This window comes from Camellia sinensis, unplaced genomic scaffold (assembly GCF_055761805.1).
Source record: "Camellia sinensis isolate YWXY unplaced genomic scaffold, ASM5576180v1 Unanchor3, whole genome shotgun sequence".
NCBI classification, from domain to species: Eukaryota; Viridiplantae; Streptophyta; class Magnoliopsida; order Ericales; family Theaceae; genus Camellia; species Camellia sinensis.
The window spans coordinates 7,009,221-7,014,216 of record NW_028129178.1 but is presented as its reverse complement, the minus strand read 5'-3'; the positions used below and the strand labels follow the sequence as shown (position 1 = coordinate 7,014,216).

General features: G+C 34.3%; 1 pseudogene; it reads left to right on the top strand.

Annotated features, from left to right (window-relative positions):
* Positions 1–1,253: 1,253 nt before the first annotated feature.
* LOC145816068 (putative calcium-binding protein CML25 pseudogene) lies at positions 1,254–2,576 on the top strand (annotated as a pseudogene).
* The last annotated feature ends 2,420 nt before the right edge of the window (positions 2,577–4,996 follow it).

Sequence of the window (4,996 nt, the reverse complement as noted above, 5' to 3'; positions counted from 1 at the left end):
CGGGGTTGATAGTTGGCTGGAAGTGGTTCAAACTCTGGCTCAGACTCTTCTTCACTATCAGATGGACAACGAATGGGACGTCTAGGAGCATTCGGAACAGGTTGACCTCGGGCAAATCCTTCGGTGCGCACTTTGTTCTAGTTAATAGGTTGGCCCTGGGCAACTCCCTCAGCACGAACCCTATCAACCACTGGTGGCCTGTTGTTGGCATTGAGATTCAGGCCAATAAGTAGATCATGAATTTCGTTCAACTGCTCTTGCTGTTTCTCATATGCTGCCCACAAGGCCTCGACCCCACGATCACCGCCAGTAGGGTTTGCATGATCTACTCTATCTTGTGCCATTGAGCCAGGTGAATCCTCGCTTTGATACCACTTGACGCAGCGGAATAAATCACGCGAGACTAGATATCGTTCTAGTAGACGAGAATTCTTGAATCCACAAGAACAACCTTGAATCCACAAGGAAGATAGAAGAAAGCTCTTAAAAATATTATTGAATGAATGAAAATTACATATGCTTGTAGGCTTATTTATAATAGACTATACCTAATACTTGTAGGAAAAGTGATTCCAAAATAAACTTGGAACTTAAATCAACACAAATTAAGAAACCTAAGAGAACTAAGAAACCTAAGAGACTAAAATTCTAAGCTATTTAAAATCCTAGTCAAAAACCTAATTCTAAATAATAAAATTAAGAATTATAAAAATTATAGAATTTTGTTCTACATCTTTTTTCTTGCCTTTTGTCGGTCCAATTGTTCCAAGAAGTTTTCGGCTACTTGTTCTACATCAATAGTTGAAGCCATTCAAAGCTAAGCTTATCAGAGCAGCTCTGCGAGGGCGGTTTTGCCAAATCACATTTTGGGTTGTCACCTACGAGAGGCTCTAATGTAACCTAAGTAGGGCTGTTATTTTCGACCTTTTTAATTTGGTCTCTACATTTTTTTTGAACCTTCACTAAACAAAATGAAGTTTATTTATTTATTTTTTAAAATTCCAATCTTAATACCAACGATGTCCGTAACTCCAAATCCTAACCCTAATCTGAACCTTAAATCCCATCTACATGAACTCCAACAACTTCTGCCACTATTTCCAATGGCCATTGATGACAACGGCTTGCTCCGGTTACACCCTCCGCTACGGCACATCGCCACCAACCTCCGTTGCCACCTCCTTCTTCACTCTCCATTGTTGCATTGTTTGATTCAATTCATTCACAAACCAATCCAAAAAACAAAAAACAAAATGGGTTTTCCAAAACTGTTCAATTGAAAGAAGAAACTAATCTCCGCATCTTTGATCCCCTCTTTCTTGGGCTCACGATCCTCCTCTCTCAACTCTCGTGCCCAGATCAAAGAAGAAATCAAGCAAGTCTTCAAGAAATTCGATGTTAATAGCAATGAAAAGATCTCATTGTCAGAACTCGGTTCGATCCTTGGCAGCTTTGGTCACATCGCCACGGACGAGGAGCTCTAGACGATGATCAAGCAGATCGACGACAACAATGATGAATGCATCGATCTCAGCAAGTTTATCGAACTCAACACCAAAGACATTGATTCCGATGAGGTTTTGGAGAATCTCGCCGAGGCTTTCTCTATGTTTGATATCGATAAGAATGGATTGATCTCTGCCGTGCAATTGATCAATATGTTTCAGAGCCTCGACAAGGAATGCTCGATCAGCGAGTGTAAGAAGATGATCAGTGGTGCTGATTGTGATGGCGATGGAATGATCAGTTTTGAGATGAAAAAGAAGAAGAAGAAGAAGAAGAAGAAGAAGAGGAAGGAGACGACGTGGAGGCATTGGAATGGTTGCCGAAGGAGGCTACTAGCCGGAGTGGAGGTGGAGGCGGAGGCAGAGGTGGAGGTGGAGGTGGAGGTGGAGGTGGGGTTGGGGTTGGGATTGGGGTTAGGCTTAGGGTTGGGTTTGAAAGGATAGAGATGGGGTCAAAAATGGAAATTGATGTTGGGGCAAAATTGTAATAAAAAAAAATAAAAGAGTAGGGGGTCCAAAGAAATCAAGTATGTGACAATTGTAACCCTTGTTCCAAAACATTGATTAAGAACCTCATCTATCAATTTTTTCTTTTTTCTTTTTTTTTTTAATTTTAAAATGTCGTTCTATCCTAAAATCAAATTACTAAAATAGATATTCACTAAAATCCCTAACCCTAACAACATTCTTATCCCTTTTCTAGCCATTTCCCTAGCCACTTGCCACCTCTTGCCTCCCCATACTCGTTTGTCGCTGCCACTTCCTTCTTCGCCACTGTTGTATTCCTATTGTCGTCGCTGCGAACATCTAGGGTTTTGGATTTAGGATTTTAAAATAAGAAGAAATGTGGGTGAAGGTGTCAAGACGGAGATCAAAACAAGGATTGATGGACAATGGTACGATTTGTAAAGAGAGTGAAATTGTTTGTGACGGTGACAGTGAGAGGAGGCTAACCAAAGAGATAATGGAGGTGGAGAGAGGCTAACCGAAACAAAGGAAGAAGTGAGGTGGTTGGTGATGGTGATGGCAACAGGAGGGTTGGTCGGAGGTGGAAGAGGCTGTTGGAGCTAGGGTTTGGGTTAGAGCCCAGTTGGGGTGATGAGGGATATGATTGGGATTATTGGGGTGTTCAAAGTGCAAAAGAAAAAATTTAAAGTTAGGCTTGGGGTGTCATAAGAATTGGGGTGCTCAACCAAATTCTCAGGGTGATTTTAGAGCTATTAAATCTATATTACAATAATATTCTTAAATAAAAAGATCATTAAGAAAAATATGGATATGTATTATACCAATTAAAAGAATTCATTTATGAAAACATAAAACACTCTTTACACACAATCATCTATAGATATATACAAACACTATATTTCTTTATTATCTTTCAACTTTGATCATTTTCAACATTGTAATCTAGCACACTACACTCATGATATCATTCATTATCAATTAGCACACCTTATTCTCTTCTTCAGTATGCTGATTTTCTAAACTCAAAACATTATTACCTTCGAAGATTTAGGGTTTAAGAATATTGAAATCAATTAGTTTTGAAGATTTGCACACCATGAATGACACTCAGATTGTTGGTTTGGAATAATGCAATAATGAAAATGTCAATTTACTACTTACAATGGCTTTTTGTTTTTTTTTTTTTGTTTTTGTTTTTTTTTTTTTCTCATTCGTATAATCACTAGGAAGATGACTTTGTTCATCATGTGTTCAGATTATAAGAGTTGAACGTTTACCCATTATTTGATTATTTATATTTGAACAAAAATATTTTGTTCAAATTATTAAAATTGACCAAATATTGAATGTTTATACATAAAAATTGAACATTTTGAATTCATTCCTTAAAAGAAAAAAAGGGAGATTTAATCAAAATCCCCTCATAATAAAACTTTAATGCATTAAAGTCAAGTACAAAAAGTTTTCTTTGAAAAGTCCAACACACACCATTATTACCAAAATATCGTTAGTTAATTTTATATTTCAAATTTTAAAATGATATAACTTTTGATCTAGATGTCGGTTTAATAAAATTAGTATTTTTAAAATTTTCTCATCAAGATCTATCAAATAAAATTTAGGTTGACTATGAAATTCTAAAAAAATAATAATAATAAAAAAAATATTGTCGTAATTGACGTAAACAGTAAAGTTTTACTTTGTTTCATAGTAAAATTTTACTTTGATTCATAGTAAAATTTTACTATTAATGTTAGTTTCAATAGGAAAAAAAATTACGTTTTTTTTAAAGAATTTCGTAGCCAACATAGATCTTGTTTAATAGATATTGACGAGAGAATTTTTCAACTACTAATTTTATTAAAAACCAATATACAAATCAAAAGTTATATCATTTTAAAGTTTGAAACATAAAAGTAGTTATTAAGGGTAAGATTGTTTACAAAAAATAAAATAAAATAGAAACAAATTTGTTTGTCTTTGATGAAAGAGACACTTCTTCTTCACGGGACTTAGAAATTAAAAAAGTTTGGACTGTCCTTTTCACTTTAAAAGGGACTAATAAGGGACTTTTGGCCAAATATTCCTAAAAGAATATTAAACTTTTATTATTTTTTAAATATAAATTTTTGAACATATTAAGTTTGTTCCATTCTGTATTCATGAAATTATTTTTTTATTAATTTTTTTTGCAGAATTTTGTACCGACTCAATGTTTTAACTAATTGTTGTTGACTACACAAGTTAATTTGTTACTAAAGAGGTACATTCATGTTTCAAGACAATATAAACGGATAGCTTTTTTTTTTTTATTTTGTTTTTTATTTTGGAAATGTACTAAACTTGTTTTCCTATTAAATGTAGGTTTTCAAAAGTAAAGAAGCATTACTCAGTTGGGTACGAGAAGTTGAGAAATGGTTTTGTGTTGTGTTCAAGACGTCGAACTATGGTAGCAGTTGTACAAGACTAAGGATATATCTTAAATATGTTCAACAAAATAAAAATAAATATGCGATAAATGTTCAACATAATAAGTATGAACGAGTAAAAGTTGTTCAACATATAAAGTATGAACTTATTAATTTTATTCAACATAAATATTTTGAACATATTCAATTCGTTCAAAAATTTTTTTTTTTTTTGGTACGATAACATTATGTTCCAGACAACCAGTTGTAGATAGCCTATTTTTGACTGGCCTTAAAACTTATGCGTTCTATGAAGAGCTGCCAATGATGAAAGCAAAGATCGTTTCGAGCACAAGTCAGGAATGAAAAGAGACAAACATTCCTACACATGTATTGACCAAATAGTTTTCTTCTAGACCTTCAAACCTATTTTTCAAAGTGATTTTTTAGGCGAGTGGTACCTTCTCATTTGTTTTGGTCATTCCTAGCGTTGTGTTTATGAAAAGTGTTGAGCTACTTTTCATAAAAGAGAGCTTAGAAAGTCAGAATGAATGAAAAGATGGGGAAACCTTTTGAGAAAAATGGTCGGATATCTCTTGGTCAGCCAGGCAATTT